Here is a 16,703-nt window from a genome sequence, read left to right on the forward strand (position 1 = left end):
TTCAAAATTTCATCAGAGACATCAGCTTTAAGCATTCTGTGGACTGGCTAGGTTGGTTTAGGCATAATGTAGATGGAAGGTAAGTTGTTTTTCTTTTTTGCTTGAAGTGAAATTGCAGTTTGATTTTTGAGTAATAGAGGGAACAAGTCCTATAGGTGAGAAATAGTCCTTGGTGACCACTATCCTTATGAGTGGGTGTCCCACCACTATTATTTTTATTATTTATGTTGCCTTCCTTGTGATATTATGCTCTGACATATAGGTCATTTCTCATGTTGAACTGTGCCTTTACTATAATTATACTGTTTCTTTTTTCATCTGATATGCTAGATTGTACTCTTATATTATGTATATCTCATATGTCTGAATATATAGAGCTTTTCTCCCTGGGCCTCTGCTGAAAATGGGCATATACTCAGTTGGACTTTCCCGGTCAACAAATGTAAAATAAATAACATAAATAATAAAATAAATAAATTTATTTTATTTTACATTTGTTTACCAGGAGTGTCCACTGGGCCAGAGTAAGCCCATTTTCAGTGGAGGCCTGGGGAGAAAAGCTCCGAATAGACATTTGTAAACAAACAGAAATTTTTTTTTTTACAACAGCAGTCATGACATAGATAATTTTTGTGGGCTATTGAGAAAAATTTCTTTACAACAAGTTCAGACATACAGTTAGGTTACAGATTGAAGTTGCAAATCAGGAGGAAAAAAAACCAAAATACTGGCTAAAACAAGTCAAAAATACAAGGCATTTAGCAGTCATGACAGAATATGAATAGTTGTATTGTGAATTACTTAACAGTCTAACAGTCATGACAGTGTATACAACGTTATATAGAGTATGAGTACAATTTTGCTAATGGAGCAGTTTGAAGGGGTCTGGTAATGTGGGGTGTGGAGCAGGAGCATTGCCAGTGGGTAACTAGATGTGAATGGAGGCCATCTTTGAAGGACCTAGCATTACTGGTGGCTTTGAGTGATGTAGGGAGTGAGTTCCAGAGTTTGGCAATGCAGAAAGAGTAGAGTGCATGTTCGGCAGGGAGTGCAGGTTTGTGGACGAGTAGCAGGGTCTCATTTTGTGATTGGTCTGTTTGGGTGGTATAGAGTTAAAGTGGCGGTAAGACCTGGACAGTCAAGCGGTTTAGATAATTGTGTGGGCTATTGAGAGTTGCTGGTGAATGAGGTATTGAGGTAGCTCAAGCCATTTGAGTGTGTGCAGCAAGGAACAGTGATGGAATGAGTGGTGGCATTAGTTGCAAATCTCGCAATTTTGTTATAACAGATCTTCATTTTATTTTTAGGGATTTGTGAATGTGAGGAGGGCGGTGCCATATAGTAAGGAGGGTAGTAGAAAGGTCCTGGCCAAGGTCTGTTTGGTGGTAGGGTTGAGGAAGTGTTTATGCCTATAGAGGGTTCCTAGCTTCTGATGGGTTATTTTTATGTTATTGTGGATGTGCTGGTTGAAGGTTAAGCTTTCATCTATGGTAACACCTAGCAGTTTTGTGTGTGTGACAGTTTCTAGGGTGGTTTGGTTTAACGAGTAGATTTTGATGACTGGTTTATTTATAGTGGTGGTTTTCTTAGGAGAGAAGAGAAGAAGTCTGGTTTTGTTTGGATTGAATGCGAGATGATTGTTAGTCATCCAGCTTTCAATAGAGGAGAATGCTTGCTGTGTGCATAAGAGTAGTTCAGGTATGGTTTTGGAGGTCGCAATTATAGCCGAGTCACCTGCATATTGAATAACTGAGTTGTTGGGGACACAAGAATGAAAGTCATTAATTTAAATACTGAAAAGTAGAGGGCCTAATATGGATCCTTGTGGAACTCCTGTGGGGGTGTCAAGGAATGGTGAGGTAGATTCAAACCATCTAGTGGATTGTTTTCTATTGGATAGGTAGTTGGAAAACCAGAGCAGAGTTGGTGGGTAGAGTTCAGAGCTGAAAGTTTGGAGAGAAGTAGGGAGTGGGAAATGGTGTTGAATGCCTTGGACAGATCAAGGAAGAGAGAGGAGAGTTTTCCTTCATTGCGTTCTTAGTTAACAGTGTTTGTGAAGGATAGGAGAGCAGTGGTAGTACTATGAGCAGGGTGGAAACCATGTTTACAGGAAGATAGAAGATTATTGTTTAAGAGGTATTGCTGGAGCTGGGAGTGTATGCATTTTTCTAAGATTTTACAAATGGGGGACAATATAGCTATGGGACGGAAGTTAGAGGTATCAGTATTATTACCACCTTTATGTAGAGGAAGAATGTAGGCTTTCTTCCAGATGGTGGGTATATAGGATTTCTGAATTGACCTGTTTAGGAGTATACTAATGGGGTAAGAGATGGCTGAAGCTGACACTTTCAGGTATTCTGGGGGTAGGTTGTCAGGGGCATTGCTTCCTGGTTTCAATTTAAGCAGGAGTTTGTTTATAGTAGATGTTGGGATTGGACAGAGAGAAAATATGGTAGTGGGTGGGTCTACTGGTTGGTTGTAGTTGGTGGAGTGGTAAGTTTGATAAGGTGGTGGTGGGAATGTGGCAGTTAGTTTGGCTATAGTTTCAACAAAGTATGAATTAAAGATTGTGGCAATTTCTACGGGTATTTTTTTAGGGCGTGGACAGGGATTACTTTTTGAACCAGGAAACAGTGTGGATACTGAGGCCCAGAATTGTTTTGGGTTTTTGAAATTATGCTGAAATTTAATATAATGATTTTTTTTTGTCATTGATGACTAGAAGTTTGACTTTGTTGCAAAGGTGTCTGTACTGCTGCAGGTCAGAGAGATTGGAAGTTATATGCCATTTTTTTCCAGGTTTTGTCTCTTATGACCATGGCCTGCCTGGTACTTTTAGAGAGCCAGATGCAGTTTTTTGTTTTTACTCTTTTGCATCGTAGAGGAGCATGGTAGTTTAGGACTTTTAAGAAGGTTGAATTAAAAAATTCAACTGCTTCATCTAGAGGAAGGGTTTTTAGTATGTTCCAGTTAATAGATTTTAGATGGTCATTAAAAATGTCTTGGTTGAAATTAGTAAGGGTTCATCGTAGTATATAATGATGTTGGTTGGGCAGTTGGGATGTGTCGCGTATGGCATAGGCTGGGTTGTGGTCACTGATATTTCAGGGAAGTGTACCTGTTTCGGAGAACTTGTTGGGGTCAGAAACTAGGATCCAGTCAATGATTGAGCCACTGCTATTGTTTTTAGCTGGTCTGGTTATATTTGTGATTACTTGGGTAAAGTTGTAGAGGTTGATATTGGGGGGTAAGGAGCTCTCTACCTGACTCGGCCAATTTATATTCACATCACCAAGTATGATTGTTTCATTGTTGTTTATACTAAATTAGTATATTTAAGTAAGGGGGTGTAGGGGTACTTGGCATGTTACAAAAACATTGTTTTACATATGTTTTTGCTTTATTTTATTTTACAGGCATGGAGTTTCTTGAGTGACTTATATTGATTTGATATGCTGGTTTCCCTGTTAGTGAATGTAACAATGTGTCCTTCACTCATTTGGTATGAATCTTTGGGCACGTCATTGCTGCTCATCACCCAGTAGGTTGTTTTACATTTTTCTTGCCTAACCCTGTTATTACCTACGGCTTTCGAGAATTGTGTCCCTATGCTACTGACAGTTTTATTTATTTGTTGTCCTGCTATATACTGTAAACAACTGTATCTCCAAAGTGACTTGACATATTATCATAATATATTCAAGGTATAATAGTGGAAATATGCCTATAAAATATTCTAATATGATTCTTCTACCTTCATAGCTAACTGGAAAGATTTTTTAAATTTAAGTGGCACTTAGGTTCATAGGTTCATAGGTGTGTACTAGGCTAATGGCCCTGGAACCTTTACAAGCCTAGCCCATAGGATTACCCTGGCATCATGCCACCCAACCTTAATTCCTAGTGCCTCTGTCGAGTAGAGCAACTGGAGTGATCCCTGGGGTGAATTTTCTATTTCCCATCCACTCATCAAGCTTTCTCTTGAAGAGGACCAGTGATGTGCTCTGCTTGACATGTATGGAAAGTCTATTCCATAACATGGGCAGTCTCTGGGTTATGAGCCTGTCCCTCCAGCATGTTCGGTTGATTGTGATAATGAGGTTGAGGTCTCTGGAGCATGTGATGTGTATGGATTGGGATTTCTTTAGATGTAGCATTTCTAACAGAGCTGGGTCAGACATGGCTTCGTAGGTCAAGTAGAGATAGCCTCTAAGTAGGCAATAGAGACAGAGAATTGTTGGAGTTTTTTGAGTCTGTCCATATAGGACAAGAGTTTAAGCCCTAGGATCATCTTTATGAGGCACTTTTGCAGCCTCTCTAATTGTTGCAGGTGTCTATTGAGGTACGTGCCAAATGGGATATTGTACTCGATGATTGGCCTAATGAGGGAAGAGTAGAGGGAGACAATGACCTCTTTCTTCCTGGATGCAAAACCCTTAATAATGAGATGTGCCACATAGAAGGACTTTCTGACCACAGTGGCAGTGTGTTGGTCAAAAGAGAGGTTGCTGTCAACCTGTGTTCCCAGATGTCTTATAACGCCTTTGGTGTTCAGTGACCTACCATCAATGTGGTAATTCAAGGGAACCGGGTTTTTCCCAAGGGGGGTGATGACACATTTTTTGCCACTGAACTTAAGGCTATGGTTCTGATACCAGTCATTGGTGTCATTGAGGCCTTTCTGTAGGATATCAACATCACTTGTGGAGTTAATAATAGCTCCTAACTTGCAATCATCTGCGAACGTTATCAGCCAGAGTCCCTTCATGTTGACATGAACTTCAGAGAAGTACATACCAACCAGAAGAGGACCCAGGACCAAACCATGTGTTTCTCCACTCTTGACTGGTCAGCAGTCTGACTTGGAGTCAGCTACTTTCACACTGTGGGTTCTATCTATGAGACAGTTTGCAACCCACCTAGTGATGCAGGGGTTGATGCCACGCTTAGTGAGTTTTTCTGTGATTCCTGAATGAGGAATGGTATCAATGGCCTTGGCCAGATCAAGGTACTCTGTATGAACCACCTTGCCTTCATCCACAGCTCTGGTGACAGACTCAAAGAAGTCGACCAAGTTGAGCAGGCATGATCTACCCTTCACAAAACCAAACTGTGTAGGATCCAGAGTTTGCAGATTACTATATCCTTGTTTATTAGGTCCATGATGATGCATTCCATAGCTTTGCATATCAGACCAGTCAGGGTAATGGGGCGATAATTCCCGGGGTCTGTAGTCGCTCCTCTTTTGTGGAGAAGGATGACTGTAGCAGTGCGCCATTCAGTAGGGACAAAGCCTGAGGTGAGGCAGTGACTGAACAGGGCACACAGGTGAGGTGCCACTTCACTTCTGTAGTTCATGTAGAACACAGCCAGGGATATTGTCAGGTCCCATAGAAGCTGTATTCTTGGCCTTGGACAGTGCTGTCTTTACCTGTGCAGCAGTAATTTTTATATCACAACCTTTAAACAAACCAAAGATCATGAAACTCTCAATATTTTCCTTTCATACAGAAACACATATCTATTAAACCTGAAGTCACAGCGGCACTATGTATGTATAGAGCATGGACCATGCTGATTACCCTCAAAAACTGGGAGAAGCACAATCTTGTCATGCACTCTCTGATGTCAAACAGGTGAGTAACAAGTTTTGTAATGCACAGCCTAGCATTGCTAAGCTCCATTCTCATGGGAGAGCAGACAAAGCAGCTACCACAAAGCAGACAATGTGGCAATCTAAAACAGCTTTTAAAAGCTGTAAAACACTTCTTGTTATCACACAAGAAAAGGCAGACTGAAGTACTTAACTGCTTTTGAAGCTGTTGGTTTGCAAGAGGGACACAACTTGCCGACTCTGTGTGTACAGCACAGCGTTTTATAGTATCACAACTGTGAAACACTTTACACTTTCATACTTTTTTTTTTTTGCAACTAGTAGTACATGGGAACAGATAAGCTCCATGAGCTGCAAAAAATTATGATCAGGTCTTTGCGATTATAACTACAGGGGTATGTGTTTTTCATATTGTTGTCAAGATACACATCTTGAGTTTCACTCTCTAGGGGAATTTCTTGACATCTGTGTCTTGAATACTTAATCTCTTGGTTATAACTAGCAAAATGATCACAATACATAACAAGTTTTTGAATGATATAATAGTTGGTATACTCCGCCAAGTAAAACCTTGTCATCTACGTTGACACACAAACCTGCCATTATTTTTATTCCTGAGAATGTTGTATTTTATATAGGATTTCTGGATGATTTGCTTATCATTTGGGAAGGAGATAAAATCACCTTTGATCTGTTTTTTAACTACTTATCTAATACATGTGAAGTTTTGAAATTTAAGAAATGCATCTCTTATTCTAGCATTGATTTTTTTAGACATCTCTGTTATGGAAAATGATGAAGGCTTCTTAGACACCTGTTTATATAAGAAACACATTAAATGCAATACTATATTACACAGAAACAGTACACACCCACATGTCACCTTTAAGAACATAGCCAGCAATCAATTCATATGAGTAGCAAGACTGAATACACAAGATAATAATATGTTGGAGCAAATGAAAATGGCAGTGGATGATCTAGTAGATAGGGGTTATGACAGACTAGAAGTTAAGCAGATATGTGAAGAAATAAAAAAGAAAATAGATACAGTTGCTGCCTCTATATTTTCAGGCCAAGAACATAGAAATGTAGATAAACATATAGGACTTGGTACTAACTTTGGTCACAAACAAAAACTCAGATGTAGTTTGACCTATAACAAAAACACTTTAGCCGTTAAGAACATCATTTGAAAATACTGGCATATACGCCAAGTTGTTCCTGCACTCAGTAACATTATCACTCCACAACCTTCATTTTCACACAAGAGACATAGAAACCACAAACAAAAATATATCTACATATATATATATATATATATATATATATATATATATATATATATATAATGTTATAAGGAACAACCTAGATCATGGTTCTCATTTAATTCTCAGAATAAAGGAACCTACAAATGTGGAAACTGCATGTTTTATAAATATATACTGACAAAGAAAACAATAGTGTACCCAGTGACAGCCACAGACTTTGAAATCAGAGCCTATGGTAACTGTAACACAAGAAACTTGGTGTACCTAGCAGCATGCTCCTATTGTAATTCATTTTATATAGGAAAAACTAATCAAAAATTCAAAGATCATATATCTAGTCACCTCTTCAAAATTAACAGACATATACCCACTAATGCTTTATGCAAACATAAGCTTGAGAAGAGACCATCCAAAAACTTTACGTTTTTAAGTATCAAAGTTCTATTTGAAATCATAAGAGGTGACAACATAATCTTTAGGACTGAGAGAACAGAATTAAATTGGATTTTACAATTCAGGGCCCATGTCTTCCAAGGGCTAAATGACATAGCTTCTCTAAAACCGATACTGAAAGATAAACATGAATATATGTAGGCTTAACTTCAACATATTTCAGGCTGTATTATTTGACTGCATCTATTTTGCATGTATATTTTCAGTTTTATATGCATATATGTATTTATTACTTCTCCTTTTTAACTTTTAATTGCATATTAACTTAGGCATGTGACTTTTACACTGTCACTCATTAGCCTTTGTTAGTTGATTTACATGCTTGAGGAAGCCCTCTGGGTGAAAGTTTTTGCTTGCGTATCTGGAAATTGCTTGGGATCATTAGCATATCTGGAAATTGCTTGGAACCATTAATGGACTTCAGTTCACTTTGTGCACCTGGAAAATTGTTTGGAATTATTAAAGAATTTTAGCTCACTCTGACCTGGTTTCCAGTGATTTCTTTTTTCATTTTGGACTCAGCTGGTGTATCACTGGATTTGCCTGCCTGCTGGTTCACTCATTTTTTGTGATACAGTAATGAAAACTTTGTGCAAGTCTAGCAACATAGTGGACACTTGGTTACCATTGTTCCTATGCTGGTTTATAGTGCTGGTAAAGTGAATGAGGGAGTGGCTGTGCTGTGGTAGAGTTTGAAACCATGCTGCATTTCCAAGAGTAGATTATTTTAATTTAGGTGATGCAGAATATGTACATGAATACATTTTCAAGCATTTTTAATAGGAGGAGAGTACTGCAATGGGCCTGTAGTTATAAAATTCTGCAAATCTGCAAACTTTGTGTAAAGGTACAATAATGGATTTTTTTCCAAAGGAAGGAACATATTTTTGGATATGGATCTATTTATCAATATAGAGACAGGAAAAGTGATTTTTATCTGCAGCCATTTTTAAATAGTCTGAGGGGAGCTGGTCAGAAGCTATGATGGCTGGTTTTAACTTATTAAGGAGTTGTTTAATGGTGTGGGTAGGTAATAGGATGAAGTCAAATAGCTGAAGATATTTAGCAGAGGCTGCTAGAACTGAGATGGTAGTAGAAGTATTAATGTCTGTGAAGGAAAATATAGTCTGTACATAATAGTTGGCAATTGAATCATTATTATTGTTGGATGTAGAGATGGGGTAGTAATTTGTTTATGGATGTCCAGAAGAACTTTGGTTTGCTTTGATGTTTATTTTGGAGAACATTATAATATGTTTGTCATGTTTTATTTGGTATTTTGTTCTATTCCTTATTTGTCTGAAAAGTTGAAATGCATTTTGTGCTCTATTTTTCAGCCACTCTTTCCAGCCTTTGCACGCTGTTGCATTACCTTCTTAGTTTCTTTCGTTAGTCATGGTGCAGGACTGGACTTGACCCTTTTAGTAGGTACTGGGGCAAAGTTATTGAGAATTATTTGGAATATCTCATTGAAGTGTGAGACAGCACAGTCTAAGGGCATAGATTTTAGTATTTTCCAGGTATATAGGAGTTGATAAAAATATGTTTGTCAAAGTATTTTAAGTTACGAACTTGGTTGTAAGTTATATATTTATCTTGGATATAGTAACTTCTGAGGGCATTATGTAGGTCGATGGTCACTTAGGCTGATTGTAAGGCTACCGGCTGCCATAATTTTGTTGTGTCGATTAGTAAGAAATCAGTCTAAGGTTGATTGTCTACCAGTACTTTTGTGGGCTTTAGTAATTAATGCAATTAACTGTATAAAGCCATACAGGTTTATGGAATCAGATGCGGTGTTGCTATCAATAAGCTAACAGTCTATATTTAGGTGTCCTAGTATTATTGTTCCTTGTTGCATATGGTGGGATATCCAGTATAGGACATTTTCCACAGTGGTAATGTTTTCCCCTGGTGGGATATATATATATGGCTGCTAAATAAAGTGTTTTCCTATTATTGATTTTAATGTAGTTCTGCATTTTTAAACTGTGGTATCCCCTGTGCATTTGTTGCTGTGTTTTACCAATTATTGTATATGATGGCACATTTGTCTGCTGGCTTAATTGTCCTGTCAAGCCTAATTATATTGAAACAGGATGGGTTATTCTCATTGCAGCAAAAACAACAGCAAAGCAACAGCGGCAAATACAACGAAGAACAAAGACCAGGAACCCAATGAATACAATTTATTCCTTTCTGACGTCTCGGCATACACTGCCTTCTTGGAGTACAAAGTTACTTCACATCACACACTTGGTTTATATACACTGCTAAATAAGCAATTAAACAATAAAGTCATCAGTAATACCATCAAACATTTAAAAAATATTTAAAGTAATACATGTCAATTAAAATCAACATTCATAGCCTTTGGCAACAAAGTATCAAACTTTAATATATACACTGCTTCTTTTTAAAGAAATTTATTCTTGCTAATACCCCCACCCCCAGAAAAACACAGTCTACTTTTTCTAAAATTGTGGCTTGTAAACCATGAACAGAACTACCATGTGCTTGCAAAAAATGTTGTGCCACTAAACTCTTTTCCTTTTTATTTAATGTATCACAAATATGTTCTAATAACCTGCAGAATTTCGTCAGACTTTTCAGAATGGGCCGAATGACAGGATTGAAGAACCAACAAACAGAAAGATGCAGAGAGAGAACCAGTTTCTAAATCAAGGGCATTCTAATCCCCCCCAAAAGAATTACTTTAAACAAACCAAGTGGTAACAATGTTGGCTATGTTGTCAATTTGTCCGGGTATGTATTTTCAAGAAGTGAACTTTCTGCGTTGAACTGAGGTCTGAAGTTTGTTCCCACTGTTGTTCCCAAGCTATATGAAGTGAAAAAATACATTTTTGGACTGCTTAGGAAATTACAATTGAAATGCATGTTTAATACTGCAAATAGTACTAAGCAAAATGAATATATTAATGCCAGTGATTCTAGTGTGGAAGAGAGTTATTTTCTTGTGCTTCTGATGATGAATGCAATGTATACAGCTTATTTGATACTAGCTGTTTCAAAACACACAGCAGTTATGTTCCAGTTTTTTTTAATGCTGACATTAGTTATTTTCATAAAACAGTAGATTTTTTGCTGAAACTGAATTAAATATGTTTTTAAATCAAAAACAGAATATTGTTTACAATTTAACTAGAGTAGAGTGGTCAATATTATTAAATATGACTAAAATGAACAGCTGTTTTTTAAATCTGCTGACAAGGGATTGCTAAATAAGCAATTAAACAATAAAGTCATCAGTAATACCATCAAACATTTAAAAAATATTTAAAGTAATACATGTCAATTAAAATCAACATTCATAGCCTTTGGCAACAAAGTATCAGACTTTAATATATACACTGCTTCTTTTTAAAGAAGTTTATTCTTGCTAATACCCCCACCCCCAGAAAAACACACTCTACTTTTTCTAAAATTGTGGCTTGTAAACCATGAACAGAACTACCATGTGCTTGCAAAAAATGTTGTGCCACTAAACTCTTTTCCTTTTTATTTAATGTATCACAAATATGTTCTAATAACCTGCAGAATTTCGTCAGACTTTTCAGAATGGGCCGAATGACAGGATTGAAGAACCAGCAAACAGAAAGATGCAGAGAGAGAACCAGTTTGTAAATCAAGGGCATTCTAATCCCCCCCAAAAGAATTACTTTAAACAAACCAAGTGGTAACAATGTTGGCTATGTTGTCAATTTGTCCGGGTATGTTTTTTCAAGAAGTGAACTTTCTGCGTTGAACTGAGGTCTGAAGTTTGTTCCCACTGTTGTTCCCAAGCTATATGAAGTGAAAAAATACATTTTTGGACTGGTTAGGAAATTACAATTGAAATGCATGTTTAATACTGCAAATAGTACTAAACAAAATGAATATATTAATGCCAGTGATTCTAGTGTGGAAGAGAGTTATTTTCTTGTGCTTCTGATGATGAATGCAATGTATACAGCTTATTTGATACTAGCTGTTTCAAAACACACAGCAGTTATGTTCCAGTTTTTTTTAATGCTGACATTAGTTATTTTCATAAAACAGTAGATTGTTTGCTGAAACTGAATTAAATATGTTTTTAAATCAAAAACAGAATATTGTTTACAATTTAACTAGAGTAGAGTGGTCAATATTATTAAATATGACTAAAATGAACAGCTGTTTTTTAAATCTTCTGACAAGGGAAACAAACTAGTTGTAATGCATATATCCCAGTATTTGAAGATGTGCCATTAATATTTGGATGACAATTCAATTTATTCAAAGGTAGATACAAGTCAGTATTTGGGAGCCTTAGTTGAATTCAAACCTTTACTTAATAAAGGTGTCAGATTAGGTTACTTAACTGCTGATGATGTTCAGAAGAAGCTAACTATGAACAGTCATAGTATTGCCACATTCTACTGTTTACCTAAAATTCACAAAAATGTACAGGCCTCTCCGGGGCGCCCTATTGTTTCAGGTAGAAATTATTTTACTTACAGTCTAGGACAATTTCTGCATTTCCTGTTGCTACCCAAGGTAGTTTTATTACCTGCTTATGTTAAAGATATTTTTTATTTTTTAAGTAAGTTAAGGACAGTACAATGGACTAATAAGATGTATTGGGTGACTCTAGATGTGAAAAGTTTATATACTAACATTAAACATTGCCACGGCCTTGAGGCAATCAGATTTTTCATGGATGAGTCACCCACTACAGAATATATTGTAGATTTAGTACATTTTTGTTTGAAGAATAATTATTTTGAGTTTGATAACCAAGTTTATCATCAGAAATGCGGAACAGCTGTGGGGACGGCTTTTGCCCCCTTATATGCTAATTTAACTATGGGCTTATTTGAAGTTGAATATGTTTATAGGAAAAAAAATGTTGCCACTATATTAAGTGTTAGTTTAGATGTATTGATGATTTCATTTTTTATGTGAAGGAGAGGCACAGGAAGTGCAGAATTTTTTGGATGAATTATAAGTAAACAGATTTAATTTTACATTTGATGGCATCCAAATAGGGAAGAAGGTGTCCTTTTTGGATGCAGACTTGTTACATAATAAAGATGGAACACTAATTATGAAAGTACATAGGAAATTTCAAGGGGATATATATTATTTGAAAGCAACAAGTTGTCATCCTGGGCATACGAGTAATGTCTTACCTTATTGTGAATGCATACGTCTTTACAGATTATGCAGTGATGAACAAGATTTTTTAAGGGAGATAGGTTATACTTTTGAGATGTTCAGAAAGCGTGCTTATGATGAAGATATAATTGCTAAGGCATGGTCTAGATTTAATAAAGAATATATAGGAAACAACAACAGAAAACGGAAGGAAGTTTTCAAATTAAATAAAAATACTGAATATGGTTGTGAAATGTATTTTGTAACCAAATATAGTGAATTTAGCAAAAGGCTTTATGAGATACTACAAACACAGTGGCAACTGTTATCAAATTTAAAGGTTGGAAGTTCATGGATGCCCAATAAACTTGTTGCTTCATATAGAGTGGGTAGGAATATTAAGAGCTTTTTAGTGAAATCTAGGTTTTGCAGACCCAAGGAGGTCTTACATTAGTCACTAAGACTAAAAGGAACAGTAGGATGTGGCAAATGTAAGGCATGCAAATTTATTGTGTCTTATTTTGGACTCTTAAATGGTCAAAAATCTGAAGTTTGTGGGAATTATAGGTGTGACACTGAGTGCATTATTTATGCCCTCAGATGTCCCTGCAATAAGTTTTATGTGGGTGAGTCCAAAAGGGTTTTTAAAATAAGGTTATTAGAACATGTTCATGATATTTTAAATAAAAAGGAACAAAGTTCACTGGCACAAAATTTTTTGCAAGCACATGGTAGTTCTGTTCATGGTTTACAAGCCACAATTTTAGAAAAAGTAGACTGTGTTTTCTTTGTGGGGGGAGTCAGCAAGAATAAACATCTTTATAAAGAACAGTGCATATATTAAAGTTTGATACTTTGTTCCCAAAGGACATGAATGTTGATTTTAATTGCATGTATTACTTTAAATATTTTTTAAGTGTTTGATGGTATTATCTGATGACTTTATTGTTTAGTTGCTTATTTAGCAATATATATAAACCAAGTGTGTGATGTGAAGTAACTGTGTACTCCAAGAAGACAGTATATGCCGAGACGTCAGAGAGGAATACGTTTTATTCATTGGGTTCCTGGTATTTGTTCTTCGTTGTATTTGCTGGGTTAATTTCATTGTTGTTTTATGTCTTTTTTCAGCTATATTTCTGTAGCTATAACTACATCTGAAGAATATGAGGCAATACAAGCATGTATGCCTTGGATTTTATTGCCTATCCTTCTAAGATTCATATTTAGGAAGAGAAGGCTAGCTGAAATTGCTGGACAGGAGTGGAAATTATAATAGTGCATTTAAAATGGTGCTGTTAGTGTGGGGTTTTACTGTTGTGTGGGGCCAACTTTTTAAGTGACTTGAACTAATATAAAAAAATAAAGGTTACCACTGTCATCTAATGTTTGCCTCAGCATTGTCCAGAAGCATAGCCTTTGAGAGGTATGGCAACACTCAAATCATAGACACTACACACCCACACCCCTCAGCCATTCCTGATTTTACAGAATGTTTTTGATTGTGCCTTATACATGCCCTCTCTCTCTCTCTCATTAACAATGGTCTATTACAGTCAGTCAATAATGACAAACAGTAGAGTTTCACACTTTAAATTATTTAGAAAATGTCTCCTAATCCAAGACCTGCTCTGTAGCCCAGAGGACTAAAGCAATATTAATGATGTGATTCCTGCATTCTGAGCTATAGGTATAGCTTTTTAAGCATTTTTCCAACTGTTCTTTTATTTCTAACATGATTTAAAGTAATATTTAAAAAGTATTCATGGTGACTAGTGTTAGTGCAAAGGACAACATCTCTGCCTATGTCAGGGGTTCCTTTGTTTGCCAAGGTTAGAAGGTTTGACCATTTTATCTTCATTCTTATTTTTTAAATGAGTTAAGGTAATGTCTACCCCCGATCTTTTCTGCTGAAAAAACGTTTTATTAATTTTTAACATATAAAGAATATCGTTAAATTCTAGTCCTCCTCCCACCCATAGAGCTGTAAAACAGTTGCTCTTTTAATCTTTTAAGTGCCTTTATAATAAAATATTTGAAGAGTATCTCTAGTGATGAGTGTTTCCTCATTACCCATATGTCTTCCCTGCTGAAAAGGTGTCGATGTATTTAAATGCCTGCAGAGTAATAATTGCATTTCCTTGTTGTGTAGTGACCCCCTCCAATATTGCAGCATTTGTTTGTTAGTTTAGGGGAATTTACAGGTGTCAAACCCCCCAACAAACACACTCAAAGTTTCCTCACCCAATAGCATTCACAGATATATTTACACATACACACACACACACACACAATTGCATATGTGCACACACACACACACACACACACACACACACACACACACACACACACACACACACACACACACACACACTATTTATCCACTAAAAAATCATGTTGCAATACCCTAGGCAGACATACAGTCACACACTCATTTGAGACCACATATCCCTGTTCACACACACACACACACACACACACACACACACACACACACACACACACACACACACACACACTCACAATTATCTACCACTTCCTGTCAGCTAAACTTCCCAACACTTACCTTTAATGTGATCTTACACATAGACAGCATTGGGTGAACATGAGCTTTTGTCAAAGTTAATTAACTTGGCTTGCTGAGCTAACTTACACAGTGGAGCAGTTCTCTGAATTGGCTTTGCAAATGTATTAACATGTGCATTTCCATGGGAGAGCATAGGTCATTTCCTCAGAATGTCTCATTAGCTTAAAGCTCAGTCACAAAGACAGTTGACCACATAGATCCTGCTGTCTTTGTTGGGTCACTACAGTGGGATTGCTTCTGATTCTTAAATGGCCACCACCTTTGGTACCAGCCAGTGTAAAGGCTTACTGCTACTGGCAGCTCTTTCTTAATCCAGGCCACATTCTCTGTTAAATACCAGTAAGTTCAAAATTGTGAACTTTGTTCCTCCAAGGCTTTTATCTTCATTTTCTGTTAATATTGTCACAGAGATCATTGAGGTGTTTAGGATTTGTGTTTTTATATAAATAACAACTTTTTTTAAGGACAATGCTGCAAATGTTACATTAAGATCTCTTAGGGTTGTTGGATGAATCATTTTTTTTTTGCAACCAGCTCTCCAAAAATTCTTAATGCTTTATACATATACTATTTTTCCCATTATTGAGTACAATATTATGCATTGTACCTACACTACGGTTGAGCTAATGTCACTTAAATGAGAACAAGAAAAGTTCAGAGAAAGATACAACAGTACAGAGATATAAGTTATAATGTCTGTTTATGCTCACTTGCCCTAAACTTAGCGGTTACACAGATATATCAGAGGCAGGTTTTGTCTTCCTTACAAATATCTTAATGGTCCTTTACTGAGTTTGTTATTATTATGGCTCAAAATTCAAGACAACTGCAAGGATCTTAGTAATAACAGTTTGAGTTTTAAATACTCTTTTAAGATAATAAGGAGAAGTAGGTGCTTGATTTCTTCCTGGTCTTGCTCTTGAAACAAATTGTCACTAAAAATAAGAGGTTACTGAACTAAAACTTCATTTAAAAGGAACTTGATCAGTTGATAGGCCCTGACTTATCTTATGCAGCTGTGATGGAGTCTGTGTTTCATGTTGATCATAAAATCTTGAATGAATGAATATCTATGCTAAGAAACTGTGAAACTTAAAACTGCAATTGTATTTTAAATTAATATTCAATGGATATTGAAGTCTTTTAATTTTATTGGCCATTTTGCCATAATTTGAAAATACATATATATGTCATATTTGTAAACTTCTTCTAGGTCTTATGAGGGAAATTTTAGAACAGCATAGCTAGACACTCTTTTATTCAGCAATGCATGATCCAATAACTCTGATATTAAGTTGACAACAGCATTACAAATATTTTCATATCTCGCTTTCTTTTTAAACATGGTGAAACTTGGCTAAAGGATGAACAGTGCAACTCAAGTTATATAAGCAATTACTCCAACTGTTTCTACAGTAATTGACCAAACAGAATAGGACATTCCAGTTCTGGTCAAAAAGTATATAAATATGAATGGCACTTTGCTTCAATCAAACCTAACCACTAAGGATATGGACCAAAGCTCGTTAATGGTCCAAATACCCTTTGGAAATGCATGATAACCATTGTAGTTATTTATTTATCTTCATCAACCTCATTTCAGCATTATGAGCATTTCTTAGATTTCTTCATCGATGTA

The sequence above is a fragment of the Protopterus annectens genome, chromosome 3.part0, assembly GCF_019279795.1.
Source record: "Protopterus annectens isolate FY-2018-M chromosome 3.part0, PAN1.0, whole genome shotgun sequence".
In the NCBI taxonomy this organism is placed as follows: domain Eukaryota; kingdom Metazoa; phylum Chordata; order Ceratodontiformes; family Protopteridae; genus Protopterus; species Protopterus annectens.